Here is a 17,595-nt window from a genome sequence, read left to right on the forward strand (position 1 = left end):
TCGTTGAGTGTCTTAAATACTCACCTCTCGTCGAAGCTCTGACCAAAGTCGAAGTCGTACCAATGTCCTGTCTTTCTCTTGTCTACTCCACTACTTACTACGATAAGGTTAATGAAAGGATTCACTTTGAAATCCACAATGAGAAGACCTCAATCTCCAAGCATCGATTTTATGCCCTAATTGTTCTCTCTCAAGAACAATCTCTGGTAAACCCTAGATCCATCACCACTGGTCAACTTTTTTCTATGTTTAATTAGATGGGGTATACTGAAACCCTCACCACAATAACCAAGTTCAAGAAGTCCTACCTTCCACCTCAATGGAATGGCCTTTTCACTTTGTTGTTCAAAGCACTCTCTGAGCGAAGCGTCGGCTCAGATGGGGCGAGCAAGTCTTGTATGACTGTGCTATACGGTCTGTACCATGGGATAGATTTGCATTTTGGAACTATTATCTGGCAGCAACTAGTACAAAGGTTGGTCCCTTCATCCAGGCACTCAGAGATTTCTTGTGGGCGATTTTAGTTAATAATCACCAGCTAGGCGATGGATCGCCTTCATGTTCCAATCATGGCGGATTCTCTTCTCTCCTCCATCGCTACTTTTCACACAACCAAAATCATAGTCACAGATCCCACCAAGTACTCCTTTATTGGATCTATTCCTGAAACCATGCTCGCTCGTGTGTCTGCAGCGAGTAATGTTTTACAACAATACAGGAAGATTCCGTCTTCAGGTCCCAGGGAGCTTACGCCAGCCATGGTTCGCTCCATTGAAGAGGTTGACAAGCCAGCGAAAAGGGGCAAGAAAACTGAGAATCAGAAGGAGGCACCGGTTTCCAAATCAACGAAGGGGCAACCCCTAAGAAGCGAAAGTCTGACAAGGCTGCTACATCACAGGCTTAACCGAAGAAACAAAAGAAGCTTGCTAGGAAGCTCATACTCCAATCTTCCAGTAATTCAGACTCAGAGTATGTTCCTCCCAAACATCGGTCTGCTCCTCCTTCAGAATCTAAGAGCGAAAGCTCTGATGATGAGGCTTCAGTTCGAGGTGATACTCCGCCTCGCTCCCTTACCCCAGAAATTCCAGTTCGCTCCCACCCTCCTTCACCTCCACCTATAACCATCCCAATATCCATCCCTCCAATATTTCCTATTCAAATCACTCAACCATTCACTACAATTCCCATCCCCACTCCTATATTCACAGACACTACTACCACCACTACTACCACAGGAGCTCATTCTACCGCTCCTACTCCACCCGTTACAACCACTCCACCTGTAACAACCCAACCACCTGTCACAACCGAACCTCCAGCCACTACCAAACCCTTATCTCCTACTCAATCCATAGAAACCACCCCTGTCCTAGGCGGTGAGGACTTGGAATTTGATTCCACATATTTTAGTCCTTACCGTGTACAGAGTGACAATGATGATGTTAAGCCTGTTACAAAGCTTCATCTCAACACAGTAAACGAAAAACCTGATCAACTACTCTCATCCTCTTCCTCTATAGCTTACTCTGAAGCTGCTTTAAAGGCCTTGTTCTCATCTATTGTTCAAGAACACAGTGCCTCACTCTCTCTTGTAGCTAAAGCTATTGAATCCTCCACTTCACAATGTCAACAAGCCTCTCTTGCTGTTGAGGCTTCTACCAAGGAGTGCAAGGAAGCGACCGCAAAAGTCGATAAACTAGTTTCTGAAGCTAACCTGTTTCTAGATTCTTTGCAGGCAGTTGCTAAGAAGAATGCTCAAACCGTCAATGCTTCGGTGGATAACCTTCAATGGTCCATTCAATCTGAAAGGCCCAATCTTGAAGCTGCATGCCAAGCAATCGAAGCTGCCAGCGAGTCTCTACATGCTAATGTTAATGATCGCATGACTCAACTGGAGGCAGAATCAGCTGTAGAGAATCGCATCATGGATGAGCTTGACAGGAGAACCTCACAGCTGAAAATGCAAAATTACAAGCCGCGTACTGCTACTGCTGAGCTCAATGACCTGAAGTCAGAAAGGGAGGTCATTCGGAGTTCTGATGTTAATGTTCACTCCATCCTCCTTGATCTCCTTGAAGCGCATGATCCAATCATCACCATTACAATCAGACGGCACTTGGTTGACAAGCTCAGGCTAGAATTGAACATCCTTAGTTGTATTGAGGGGGTTCCGATGACTGGTGTCCAACCGAAACAAGCGGGAGAGAAGGCAACAACTCAACCTCCTCCTGGACCGAAACCATCTACTGAACCGAAGGGTAATGAAGCTTCGGTCAGTAACAAGGAGAAAAAGAAGAAGAAGATTAGGTAGGATGACATAGACAATGAAGATGATGTCTATGCTGAGAATTCTGAAAAGCCTTTTCAGAAGGCAAAGCCCTCTGAGAAAGAGCTGGAAGAAAAGTACAAGAAACAACAGGCTGAGCTCGAGCAAAAGCGAAAGGAGACGGATCTCCAAGAAAAGAAGAATGTATCATCCGGATTCCCAGGTATATTATTTTATTCATTTAGTTTGGAGTTTGTGGAGGGACTCGGCGAGTTGGTTCTTAGACTCGGCGAGTAGGGTCGCAGATTCTCATCCGGGTTGATGACTGGACTCGGCGAGTCCATGAGTGGACTCGGTAAGTCCATGCTGTTTAATGAAACCCTAATTTCTCAGGTTTGGGACCTATTTAAAAGCCCTTAGGGCCGTCATTTGCGGCTACCAAACCCCAAAGAAAAACCCTAAAAGAGCTAGAGTGATTGTGAGAGGAAGTGAGCCATTTCTTGATCATTGTGTTTGATTCTTGCAAGAAGGAGCTGTTTCCAGCTTAGAGGAGGCCAAGTAGGTGGTGTATTTGTGGATTTCGAGCTAAATACATCATCCTTGAGGTATTATATCTCCCATTTATCTGTTGTGTTGAAGGAATGCATAGATGTAGAGTTTTCATGTCCTTTAATGGAAGAAATTATGAGAACACGGCCCTTATTCACTTTGAAATTTCGGCTCTGGGCCTATAGTGGTCTAAAGAACTTATCTTAACTTGATTTAGGTTGAACTATAGAGGTGTTGAGCTTAGAATGTTATTTTTGGGGCTAAATCACCAAGTGAAACCTTTTAGACGTCCCATAGGTATCAAGATTCGAGCTTTACGTGTTTTTCAGGCTTGGGAAGGTCAGATCTATGGACCGAAGGAACAGATCTGACCTGAGGAGGTCATCTGAGTTTGTGCATGACATGAAATCGTCGAGTCCAAGGGTGCACTCGGTGAGTAGGGTTAGGGTTTCCCGTAAATCACTCAGCGAGTAGACCCGCTGAGTTGGGGGAATAACTTAGTGAGCCTGAGAGGGATTAAAGGACTGGAGTTCAAGGCAGAACTCGTCGAGTTGATCTTCAGACTCGGCGAGTTGATTCGGGGTAGCCTCGTGATTCATGCCTAGTGTGACTCGTCAAGCAAGGGGAGGAACTCGGCTAGGACTAGAGGATCCACAGAGTTAGGACCCAAGGGCCCACACAGTTATAGCCTCGGGTGGCTAGTATGTGTTATGTGTGGTATTTTGGGTAACTCACTAAGCTTTATGCTTACAGTGTTATGTGTTACGTGTTTCAGGTACCGGATATGATCGCGGGAAGGCGCAGGCATGATTCGTACACACACATGGGATTTTATGTATTTTGATCTTGGGAAATATTTTGTGAAACAAAGATATGATACAATGAGATTTTGTTAATAAACGTGTTTGGAAAAATGTGTTTTAAAATGTGAAAAATTGTCTTAAATTTTACGGTGTTACAATTTGGTATCAGAGCCTTGGTTTGAGGGATTCGGATGCATCTTCGAACGTATCTAGACTCAAACTGAGGATTTGAGTAGAATTTTGATGATAAAGTAAAATTTTAAAGCGTAAAAAAAAGAGTTTTGAGACAAACAGAGCAGAGTCGTGTGTACGATCAGTCAGCGCCCGAACGGTGATTTCCCAAAATACCCTTAAAATAAGTGTTAAGAGATACGTTATGCTATGCTATAGGATAAATTATGTTATGCATGCTAGAGTAGACTAGGTATTCTTATTAGGACTAGAGTGGCCTGATATATGATGCCTTAGTCTAGGGGTTTTGCTGCTACAGATGCTTGAGAGTGTTTAGATAGCAGCGAGGAGTTTATCAGAGATCTGCTAGTGGGTAGCACATGATTAGAAAAAGTAGCGTACATGGGATTGGGACTCTAGGAATAGAACTTGGGATGAATGTTGATGCGGTATGGACGGTAGTATTGGGCCCGTACTACTGAAGATACCAGGTCAGTGCGCAGTCCAAGTAAGAATCCTTAGGGTACCAAAGATCAAGTAGGATTGGGATATCGAGTGTGTGTACATCCAAGCAAATTACTGATATCTTATGTTGTATTTCAGAGAGGCATGATAGTAGCGACACGCCACAGACCAGGGACCAGTGGAGGGGGTGTGAGCGACGAGGAGCTCTGTCGGATGATTCATGATGAGGTGGCTGCTGCCATCCGCGATGAGATTCCAGAGATGTTCAGGTCTATCAAGATCACTCTGATAGAGACATTCGACGAGAGATACACTACTCTTTCTGTAGCTGCTGTTGCTGTGGCCACTACAGCCGTAGTCGCGGCTAGACTACAGGGTGGTTATGCGTTGCTGTTCCGGGAGTTTAGCAACACAAAACCACCGGAGTTTGATGGGACCCAGGACCCGATTGCAGCGATGAGGTGGATTTCAGACATTGAGGCGTGTTTCTTCACCTGCTCATCTCTAGAGTATTTAAGAGTCCGGTTCGCATTGAACCAGCTTCGCTTGGGAGCGAAGGACTGGTGAAAGTTTGTGATGGCGCATTATTCGCCTGCTGAGCTTGCTGTAGTGACTTGGGAGAGGTTCACTGCTATGTTCTGAGATGAGTACACTCCCCAGGTGGAGAGGGAGCGTTTGGCCCAGGAGTTTGTGACCCTCAAGCAGGGTACTGAGTCTGTCACCGCAATTACGAGGATGTTCCATGAGCGGGTGATGTTCTCCCCAGAGCACGTGTCCTCCAAGCAGGCACATATGAGCCGTTATCTGAGCATTTTGAGGAGGGATATACGGGAGTTCGTGGTGAACTCGACGTACCGGACATTTGCTGAGCTTCTTGAAAATGCTCGGAAGAGGGAGATCGAGCTGGAGACTCAAGCTAGGGAGGAGGTTGAGTCTCAGGGGAGGGATCGGTGACTGGAACAGTCCCAGCCGGCAGCCAAGCGGGCCAAGCCTGCTGATTTGAGACCTGGGAGTCAGAAGGGCCGCACTTGTGGCAAGTGCGGCAAGAGCCACGATTGGGTGTGCAGAGCGGGGTCTTGCTACAAATGTGGCAAGGAGGGGCATATGGCCAAGGATTTCCCCAAGGGGTTTGCAGTATGCTTTTACTGCAACCAGACCACACACCGCAAGGCAGAGTGTCCACAGTTACAAGGGATAGCCCAGGGAGCAGCTCAGGGATCTGCCACTGCTGCTATCAGAGCTACTGAGAGCCGACCAGTGAAGGTCGGGGTACCGAAGGCATGAGGGAGAGCCTTTCAGTTGACTGTAGAGGAGGTCCGCACGGTGCCCGATGTCATGGATGGTATGTATCCTTTCTCGTATTTATTTTGATATTGGGATATTGTGTTTATTTTATGTTATGCGTAGGTACTTTTCTTGTGAATTCTATACCTGCCCTGGTGTTATTTGACTCAGGTGCGAGTCGGTCTTTTGCATCTTTGGCACATCAATATTAGTCGAGAGGCATTGAGTCGATCTTTGAGAGTTTCCATAGCTGACGAGAGAGCGGTGTATGCCACCGAGGTGATCCGAGGGTGTCTTCTCGAGATTTTCGGCATTGAGTTTTCGATTGATGTAGTTCCTAACGCGATGGGTGACGTCTGTGTCATAGTGGGCATGGACTGGTTGAGCAAATTTGGAGCAGTTATCGACTGCAAGAGACAACTGGTGACCATACGAGACCCTAGTGGGGGAGTTCTGACAGTATATGGCGAGGGTACGCGTTCTGGGCCGGCATTTTGTTCAGCCGCTAGAGCGAGGCAGAGCCTAGAGCAAGGCTGTAAGGGATTTGTATCATATGTGATGGATACGACGGTTGATTCCGAGAGACCGAGGTCAATAGATGAGGTTCCGATAGTGCGTGAGTTCCCCGATGTATTTTCGGAAGAGTTACAGGGTGTGCCTATCGCCAAGGCGCCTTATCGCCTTGCGCCTCTAGAGATCCAGGAGTTATCCTCGCAGCTTCAGGAGCTGTTGGGGAAGGGGTTTATTCGGCCGAGTAGTTCCCCATGGGGAGCGCCTGTCCTCTTTCTCAAGAAGAAGGATGGTTCACACCGGATGTGCATTGATTACTGGGAGTTGAACAAGCTAACGGTCAAGAACCGTTACCCGTTGTCGAGGATCGACGATTTGTTCGATCAGTTGCAGGGAGCATCTTGTTTCTCCAAGATCAATTTGAAGTCTGGATATCATCAGGTGAGGGTGCGAGATGAGGACATCCAGAAGACAACGTTCAGGACTCGTTATGGGCATTACGAGTTCGTGGTGATGCCTTTCGGACTCACCAATGCACCGACGGTGTTCATGGATCTCATGAACACAGTGTGCCGGCCGATGTTGGATTGCTCGGTGATCGTGTTCATCGACGACATATTGGTGTATTCGAGGTCCAGAGAGTAGCATGAGGAAAATTTGAGAGAGATCCTCGGAGTTCTGAGATCGGAGTGGCATTATGCCAAATTCTCCAAGTGTGATTTCTGTTTGCGAGTGGTCTAGTTCCTAGGGCACCTCGTTAACCAGAAAGGGATATTGGTCGACCCGGACCAAATTGAGGCAGTGATGAGTTTGCAGGTGCCGAGTTCCCCTACCGAGATCAGGAGTTTCCTAGGATTGGCTAGTTATTATCGGAGATTTATTAGAGATTTCTCCAAGATTGCTGTGCCACTCACCAAGTTGACCCGGAAGGGTGTTGCTTTTTCATGGGGTCTAGAGCAACAGGCCTCCTTCGAGACACTTTGCCAGAGACTATGCGAAGCCCCAATTATAGCCTTTCCGGAGGGGATGGAGGACTTCGTTGTGTATTGTGACGCGTCGATATCGGGATTGGGAGCAGTGCTTATGCAGAGGGGTCATGTGATAGCATACGCATCGAGGCAGCTGAAGCCTCATGAGATAAGGTATCCCACCCATGATCTAGAGTTGGGGGCGGTGGTGTTCGCCCTCAAGATCTGGCATCACTATCTGTTTGGGGTTCGTTGTACCATATACACAGACCACAAGAGCCTGAAGTATCTAATGGATCAACCCAACCTAAATATGCGCCAGAGGAGATGGTTGGATGTGGTGAAGGATTACGATTATGAGATCCTGTACCACCCGGGCAAGGCTAAGGTTGTAGCCGATGCATTGAGCCGTATGGCGGAGGGCGCCCCGAGGCGGGATGTTTGTTTCAGATTGATAGTAATGACTCCGGTGTTAGACACCATTCGTGGGGCCCAGGCTGAGGCCATGAGACCAGAAAGCCAGAAGAGAGAGAGAGAGAGTTGTCGGGCTGGTATCAGAGTTCGTTACCAATAGCCAGGGGCTTATGACATTTCAGGGTCGGATACGGGTACCGTTTGTGGGCGGGACACGTAGCATTTTGATGGAAGAGGCTCATCGATCGAAGTTCTCGATCCATCCCAAGGCCACTAAGATGTATTTGGACCTGAAGGGGGAGTATTGGTGGCCCTGCATGAAGAGGGACGTCACATGGTTCATTGAGAGGTGCCTAACCTGTCGTAGGGTTAAGGCCGGGAACCAGAGACCGCATGGTAAGTTGCAGCCGTTAGAGATTCCCGAGTGGAAGTGGAAACATATTACTATGGATTTTATCACCAAATTGTCGATGACTGCGAGGGGCGTTGATGTAATTTGGGTGATTGTGGACAGGTTGACGAAGAGCGCCCACTTCCTTGCTATTAGTGAGAGCTCTTCTGCGGAGAGGCTGGCAGAGTTGTACGTGAGAGAGGTCGTATCGCGGCATGGAGTACCAGTCTCGATTGTTTCAGATCAAGATGTACATTTCACTTCAAGGTTCTGGAAGAAGTTTCATGAGGAATCGGGTAAGAGGCTTCATTTTAGTACCGCATACCACCCACAGACTGACGGGCAGAGTGAGCGGACGATTCAGACGCTCGAGGACATGCTCCGAGCATGTGTGTTGGATTTTGGTGGGAGTTTGGACACGTATATGCCCTTGGCTGAGTTTTCTTACAAAAACAGTCATCATTCGAGCATTGGTATGCCACCCTTTGAGTTGTTGTATGGGAGGAGGTATCGGACCCACATTTGTTGGAGAGAGGTAAGGAAACTTGTGATGGGTAGCACAGAGATCGTGCTTCAGACGACTGAGCAGATACATCAGGTCAGACAGAGGTTGTTGACCGCTCAGAGTCGTCAGAAGAGTTATACAGAAAGGCGTCAGTCCTTGGAAAGGGGTGATCCGATTCAGGAAGAGGGGCAAGTTGGGGCCCCAATATGTTGGTCCTTTCAGGTTGATCGCGAAAGTAGGCAGGGTAGCTTACCGTTTGGAGCTACCTGCAGATTTGGGTCAGATTCATGACACCATCTACGTGTTGCAACTAAGAAAGTGTATAGCCGACGAATCGGCAGTGGTACCATTAAAGGACTATCAGGTGGATGTGAGCCTAAAGTATGCTGAGAGACCGGTGTCGATTAGGGATCGGAAGATCAAGGTTCTGAGGTACAAGGAAGTGCCTATGGTGCAGGTCTAGTGGCAACATCGGAAAGGGTCAGAGCTGACTTGGGAGCCGGAGCGCGAGTTGTTTGCAGAGTGAGACTTCGAGGGCGAAGTCTGATTCTAGTGGGGGAGAATTGTAACATCCGGATTCCCAGGTATATTATTTTATTCATTTATTTTGGAGTTTGTGGAGGGACTCGGCGAGTTGGTGCTTAGACTCGCCAAGTAGGGTCGCAGATTCTCATCCGGGTTAATGACTTGTGACAACCCGAAATTTCCATTGTATGAACCTCATCTATTCAATAGAAGCAAGTTCAGTTTCTGTGATTTTCAAGCTTTTCCGAACAAATTTGTATACATTAGGGTTCATATTTTAGATGATATCAGCAGAATGGATACTCCTGGTTTTGTGAAACTTGGGCATTTCAAGTTTCATACTGTTACAATCCAACGTCAGGAATAAAAATATTTTCTGTCAAAATATTCCAGGACTATAAATAAGTTTTCTGAATTAAATTAATTCATTATTCAAAATTCCAAATAGAGAAAAGCCATATTCTCTCTGACGGATCTTCGGGTTTTCATCCCATATTGTGAGTCTACTTTGCTAAATGTGTTTCAATACTTGTTTAATGCTTATTAACAACAATAACATGTTTAGATTACAAGATCCGGGAGTTTACCGCCCAAGAACGTTCTTGGGGAGTAAACTCCAAAATGTAACTTTAATGCTTTCTAGACCCATCTACATGTTAGGGGACTTATCAAGGACATTGTGTATGATCTTTATAGCCTAGAAATCATCCAAGAAACATAAGTTCTAGGAGTTTACGGCCAAGGAACTCCCTTGGGCCGTAAACCCCTTTTCAAGGGCTTAAATGCCCTAAAACTTTCCCTAAATGCTTAAGGAACTTAACCACTAGTGCTTGTGCTTGTGTAGAACATCAAAAGGCCATAAAAACCATAAGTTTCTAGGAGTTTATGGCCAAGGAACTCCCTTGGGCCGTAAACCCCTTTTTGTGGGACAAAAATCATTCCAAGCTACCCTTAAGCCTTTAGACAATTTACCTTGCACCTTTGGGACTATAATGGAGAGTAGAACACATAGAAATCACTCCTTGGAAGGAGTTTACGGCCAAGGAACATGACTTGGGCCGTAAACTCCAAGTGAAGGCACCAAAGTGTGTCTCTTGTCCCCATTAGCCTTAGATAAATTCATGAAAGCAATCCTTGATGTCTAAGTGCCTCAAATCAATTAAATTCCTAGAGTTTACGGCCGTAAACTCTAAGGTGAAGGACCTTAGGCCGTAAACTCCTATATGGGGTGTTCTAAAGCCTTAAACTAATTCATGTATCATTCCAATAAAGCTAGGAGTGTTCTAAGGTCAAGATAACACCACAAAACACCCAAAAACACCATTTGAGGAGTTCACAGCCATAAACCTATGAGTTTACGGCCGTAAACTCCAAGGTGTGGGGTTTGTTGGGTGGTGAACTCCTATACAAGGCCCTTTGATGTTTCAAACCCTTTTGCCTTGTCCCGTAGCAACTTAGATGCAACCATTTGAACCTTAAACACTCATAAAAGTGTTTAAATGTTTTCTAAGTGTCTTAACTTATTTATTTAAGTTATTAATTTTCTAATTAGTTATAGATATGCTTATTATATGATAACTAGGCTCGTGCGTGTAAACCAGTCTCCGTTTGTCACCTAGCACGGTAGCCGACACTGCAATTCAAACGACTCACCACAAGTGAGTTCATACCCCTTGAATTAACCTTTGAAATGATTTTAAATGTTTTATAACACTTTATGGGGGGGAATACAAGTCAAATACTTATAAGCTATTACTTCATTCACATGTGATTTTGTTTAATCACATGTGATTAATAACTAGGAAAACAACGATTTTCACACTGTTCAAACTGTATTTCAACCGCTTTACTATTGAAATGTTTTACAAACTGTTTTACTATCCAAACTTACTTATAGATTGTGATTCAATCAAATGCTTCTTATATATTTAAACTGTTTTATCAACATATGCTTTCAAAATGATTTATAGATCGACATCAAGTCAATCTTCTCTTGAAATTATATTTATGCATCAAAATGTTTTATGAAAACTTATTTATGCTATATATATACAATTGCATGCCCATATATGTATAGATATATAAATAATGTTCAAAAGGCTTAGGAATGCCATCCGCCCTATTTCCTTTTCCTCGATTTGGATGTGGTCTGGTGGGATTTCGGGTGACCATCCGAAGGTCATTTCCATATTACTTATATATATCATATATACATGTATATACATAAAAGTACTTCTATATTCATACTCATCAGTACATCATTAGCTGGTTACCATCGGGGTAACGCAGGATCAATACATATACAGATATACTAGAAACAATACATATACAGATATACGAGAAACAATACATATACAGAAATACGAGAAACAATACATATACAGATATACTAGAAACAATACATATACAGATATACGAGAAACAATACATATACAGAAATACGAGAAACAATACATATACAGATATACTAGAAACAATACATATACAGGTATACTAGAAACAATACATATACAGATATACGAGAAACAATACATATACAGATATACGAGAAACAATACATATACATAAATACGTAATAATTGTGATCCACTGTATCGGGCATGCCTTAAATGTCATGGCCCGAGTTGTAGCCAGAATTCTCTTGGAGGGAGAGCGTGAGTTTGCGTATAGATCTATACTGGATTGACTATCCTACACCTTCCTGCTAGCTACAGCCGGACCTGCAGGTCTGCGGGTGCCAAACGTCATTTCTTTTATTACGACCATTCATTATGTCGTTGATACCAGTCGATAGCATGGTGCAATTTATCACATTATGCCTTAATATAAATCCGATTTAAGGTAGTAGTATTTAGTACAGCAATAGTCTTAATATACAAAGCTACAGTACTACAATGATTTACCCATTACATATTTTAGTGATAATCTCACTTACGCATTAATGTACAAACTATATTTTAACAAATGATAGTTATATTTGGGTAATCACACACTTTACAACAGAAAAGTTTACAAAACAGCCTAGCCTTGGTAGAAGGTTACTTTTATAGAAAATATAGGATTTTCTGAGTGATTCAAACTTTTACAAACACTTTCAAACATTTACTTACATTTTTACAACTTATACATTGAGACAGGTTCAAACGTTTTTACAAGAAACATTGACACTAAAATACTTATGAACTCACCAGCTTAATGCTGATAAACTCTTTCAAAATAACTTGTATTCTCAGGTCATCAGTAGATAGGTACCGAGGCCAGCTTTTGAGAAGATGGAGTGCATTCAAGACTCATCTCACATTATTTTGTTATACATTATTTTTGGTGTCTATAACTGTACAGAACACTTGTATTGAAATTATATATTTAATGCAATGGATGATGTTGTTTGCTTATTTACATTTACTGTGTTGTGATACTATACATGACGTCCTCCGCCCCATAACGTTTCCGCCGTTCTTGGTTTTGGGGTGTGACATGACTGGACTCGGCGAGTCCACGCTGTTTAATGAAACCCTAATTTCCCGGGTTTGGGAACTATTTAAAGGCCCTTAGGGCCGTCATTTACGGCTACCAAAACCCAGAGAGAAACCCTAAAAGAGCAAGAGCGATTGTGAGAGGAAAGGAGCCATTTCTTGATCATTGTGGTTGATTCTCGCAAGAAGGAGGTGTTTCCAGCTTAGAGGAGGCCAAGGAGGTGGTCCATTTGTGGATTCTGAGCTAAAGACATCATCCTTGAGGTATTATATCGCCCCTTTATCTGTTGTGTTGAAGAAATCTATAGATGTAGAGTTTTCATGTCCTTTAATGGAAGAAATTGTGAGAACATGGCCCTTATTCACTTTGAAATTTCGGATCTGGGCGCATAGTGGTCTAAAGAACTTATCTCAAATTGCTTTATGTTGAACTATAGAGGTGTTGAGTTAGAATGTTATTTTTGGGGCTAAATCAACAAGTGAAACGTTTTAGACGTCCCATGGGTGTGAAGATTCGAGCTTTACATGCTTTTCAGGCTTGGGAAGGTAAGAGCTATAAAAAAAGGAACAGATCTGACCTCAGGAGGTCATTTGAGTTTGTGCATGACATGAACTCGCCGAGTCCAAGGGCAGACTCGGCGAGTAGGGTTAGGGTGTCCCGTAAATCACTCAGCGAGTAGACCCGCCGAGTTGGGGGAATAACTCAATGAGTCTGAGACGGATTAAAGGACTGGAGTTCAAGGCGGAACTCGCCGAGTTGATCTTAGACTCGGCGAGTTGAGTCGGGGTAGCCCTGCGATTCATTCCTAGTGTGACTCGTCGAGCAAGGGGAGGGACTCGACATTCCAAACGAGACTAGAGAGTTAGTGGACTTGTGAACACTCGCTGAGTTGCCCAAGTGCACTCGACGAGTCGGGTTAAAGTTTGACCGTTGACTTTTATTGACTTTTAGGGTTTGGTCAACAATGGGGCCTTTGAGCCAAAAGAGGGGAAAATGGTCTTTTACCCTTCTGAGGGTGCCAAGAGAGGGTTGAGTCTAGTCCCGAGAGTTATATTTATGAGAGTATTTATTTTATGTGATTAGGCAGAGGCTAGATCGTATTTCTACGGAGTCAGAGATTTGCCGAGACATCTGAGGTGAGTCTTCTCACTATACTTTACCTTGATTTGTAACTAGAGTTATGTGACAGAGTTATTGTATGCTAGTTATGTGATGTGTTGCACTGCCTTATTTCTATGTGATTTATGCCATGTGTATATCAGAGTATAACAGAGTTAGAACCGGAAGGTTCACAAAGCTAGGACCAGAGAGTCCACAGAGTTAGTGCCCAAGGGCCCACAGAGTTATAGCCTTGAGTGGCTAGTATGTGTTATGTGTGTTATTTTGGGGAACTCACTAAACTTTATGCTTACAGTGTTATGTGTTATGTGTTTCAGGTACCAGAGATGATCGCGAGAAGGCGTCGGCATGATTCGTACACACGCATGGGATTTTATGTATTTTGATCTTGGGAAATATTTTGTGAAACAAATATATGATACAATGAGATTTTGTTAATAAATGTGTTTGGAAAAATGTGTTCTAAAATGCGAAAAATTGTCTTAAATTTTACGGTGTTACAAAGAAGTCCATGTTTCCTATCTGGACTCTAGATTCGCTTCAAAGGTGTGCCATTGATGAAACTAGTATACTTTGGCTTGAGCCTGTAATTTCATTTGGGCTCGAGAACTCCAAGGATGCACAGTTTGACATGCCGATCACGCGAAAGGCATTCATCTTTCACTGCTTTAATTCAACTGCTGCCATTCCTTCTCTAGACCCGAAGTTAGATAGGGATCTGCTGGAGTTTTACATAGAGTTTGCTCAACCCCAGTACATGACTTGGAGTTCGAAGAAGATTACTACTGTCAAGGTTTTGAATCCCTACTCAGCGGGGAAGTTTATCAACGTTAAATTCAAAGTGACTCGAGGCACCGAAGGCTCAGTTCACAACATCACCCTTGTTGATCTACCGAACCTAAATCCCCACGACTGGATACTCCTCAACAATATTTTACTGTCAAATCCACGGGAGTACCAGCCAATAATTGAACATGTCAAGCGAATGCTTGTATTCTACATTCACGAGGTAGCGAAGATGGACCAAGATATTGCTTCTGGCATTCACAAGCGAACCACGATCAAGAATATGGGCGAAGCAGGCAATGTCAACATAATGGTTATGGGAAAGATTGATTCGAAGTACCACACTGTTACGTTCATCAGGGGCGAAGGTCAGAAATGCTTGTTCGCTCTCATTGACAAACACCTCTTCTCAACATCTTGCCTGGAGCATATTTTGGAGATCATTCAAAAGTGTGATCAGAATAGTGCAGCTGACAAGAAGTTGTTCATTTATATGCTAAGGTGGTATATTTAGTTTCGGCAGACACTTCTTGCAATAATTACTCGGATGTTCAAAGTAATAAAGACAGTGAAGGGAACACAAAAGAAATAATCTCTCGCCTCATTTGACACAAAGGGGGAGATTGTTGGGACTATTATGTTGCGTCATGGGCTCGGTCCTTAGCCTAGTTTTGATTGTCGGTATTGGGCCTGTCCAACTGTGGATGTTTTTGTTCTAGGGCTTAGTATATAAGTTGCATGCATGCAGTCTTAGGGGTTAACGCTTTTATCATTTTCTCTCATAGAGTTTTGTAAACCCTAGCTCGCCTCTACAGTGGAAGTTCCTTGTCGAGCTCTACTGAGGCGTGACTTTATTGAATCATAAGCACATACTTGATTCTATTCTAGGTTCATCATCTTACTGTGTTTGTCTTGTTTGATTTTCATATTCTTATCTGTGAAATATCTAATCGATCTAGATTTTTATTCTCATCATGACCGTACATGGGTGTACGGTCGTGAACTCGGTCTTGTTCGAAGGAATTCCTGAAGTTCCGCGTAATTTTGGTCCTAACATATATATGAAGCTAAAATATATAACAAAATGACTTTTCAAACCAAAGGAATTCGACGAGACTCAATAAAGTTCAAATTTTATTAAGGAATTTCAAATAAAGGAAACGGAAAAAGATTCGGGTTGTCACGTCATCCCTCCGTTAGAGGGAATTTCGTCCCGAAATTCAGACACATAATACAAATCATGGAGTCGGAAATAGATAAGGGTACTTCTGTTTCATTGAATCTTCGGGCTCCCAAGTGAATTCAAGTCCCTGCTTGGCATTCCAGCAAACCTTAACTATCGGGATACGGCTTTGTTTCGTTCACTTTACTTCCCGATCCATGATTTCTATGGGTTCTTCTACGAACTAAAATTCTCATCTAGTTCAATCTCATCGAGGGGAATCACAAGTGTCTCATCGGACTGACACCTCTTTAGGTTCGAGACATGAAAGACAAGATGAATGTTACTAAGTTCTTGGGATAAACAAAGTTTGTAGGCTACAGGACTGATCCTAGTGAGGATCTCGAATGGTCTAATGTATCTTGGATTCAACTTTCCATGCTTTCCGAAATGTATCATGTCTTTTCAGGGTGAGACCTTCAAAAGAATACGATCACCAACCTGGAATCCAAGGGTTTTCATCTCTTATCAGCATAACTGTTTTGTCTATCTCTTGAATCTTTTAGTCATTCCCGGATTCGTACGATAATTTCCGTCGTCTCTCGGATGGTTTCTAGGTCTGTGAGAGTGCTATTAGGGACTTGACCCTTAGCTAGCTGCGTGTTGCCCACCTCAGCCTAGCACAGAGGGGATCTGCACTTATGGCCATAGAGGGCTTCGAACGACGCAACCTTGATTCTGGTATGGTAGCTATTGTTGTAGGAAAATTCGACTAAGGGTAGATGGATGTCCGAGGACATACCAAAATCTATGACACATGCTCTCAACATGTATTCCAATGTCTAATTGGTCCTCTCACTCTGCTCGTTTGTTTGTGGATGATAAGTTGCGCTCATATCCAACTTAGTTCTAATAGCCGTCTACAGTGACTACCAAAATCTCGAGGTGAATCTAATATCCCAATCGGAGATAATGGACACAGGCACACCATGCATATGAACTATCTCTTAGATGTAGATTCGTGTAACCCTCACCATTTGAAGTTTTCTTTGATTGGCAGGAAATGGGCAGATTTGGTTAATCGATTGACAATTACCCAGATGGCATTGTACCCACTGGGATCCTTTCCCACTTCCACTTAGGTATTTCTGGCTGCTGAAGAAGACCTGAGGGCTTTTGATATACCACCTTCACCTTGGCGCAAGTCAGGCACTTACCTACAAAGGTAGCGATCTCTGCTTTCATATTCGGCCACCAGTAGAGTTGTTTGAAATCCAGATACATCTTATCTGAACCTAGGTGAATGGAGTATCTAGTCTTGTGATCTTCGTTCATGACAACCTCCCTGTAACCACCGTACTTTGGAGTCCTAATCCGGTTCATGAAATAGCAGACTCCATCACCTTTGATTTCTAGATTCTTTTGCATCCCTTTCAAAACTTCATCTGATCTGTTCTCTGGTTTCAAGGATTCCTACTGAACCTCTCTGATTTGATCGGATAAATGGCAATGGATGGTCATTTTTAGTGCCTTCACTCTACGACCTGAATAATCTTTTCGACTGAGGGCATCAACTACAACATTGGCTTTGCCGGGATGGTAGCATATTTCACACTCCTAATTGTTAAATTAGATGTCCAAGCCCACAACTATTATTGATATGTACTTGACCTGGGAATAGCATGGTCCATTTGTGTTACATATCATCAGGACAATTTGTTAGGATGGAATTTTGAGAGATGTTATATATGATTTATTAATATATTATAAGTTATAATATATTAATATGAAATCATATGAGTTAATTATTATTGATCAAGAATTAATTTGGAATTAACTTTGTGATCAATAGAGACTAATTAAATCTATGGGGACTAATTATGTTAATTAGTTATATTTATATGTGTTGGGCTTATGATCCATGTTGGACCAAGTTTATGTATGGATACATAAAGAGTTGGGCCACTTGAACCATGGATCATAAAACCCATGGGTATGGATTTGGGTTATACCCATGACTCTTGAAATACCACACATATAAATACATGCATCATGACCTACAAATGCCACTTGTGGTTACACATGAAGTTCTTGGAGTTCATGGGTGTTTTTGAGTGCATGGAGATTCTCTCTCGAGTTCATCCTTTGTCCATGGTGTGTGTGATTCCACTTGAGGCTTCCACACTATTGGGGCTAAGCT

The sequence above is a fragment of the Lactuca serriola genome, chromosome 8, assembly GCF_051521515.1.
Source record: "Lactuca serriola cultivar US96UC23 chromosome 8, Lser_US96UC23_V15, whole genome shotgun sequence".
Classification (NCBI taxonomy): Eukaryota; Viridiplantae; Streptophyta; class Magnoliopsida; order Asterales; family Asteraceae; genus Lactuca; species Lactuca serriola.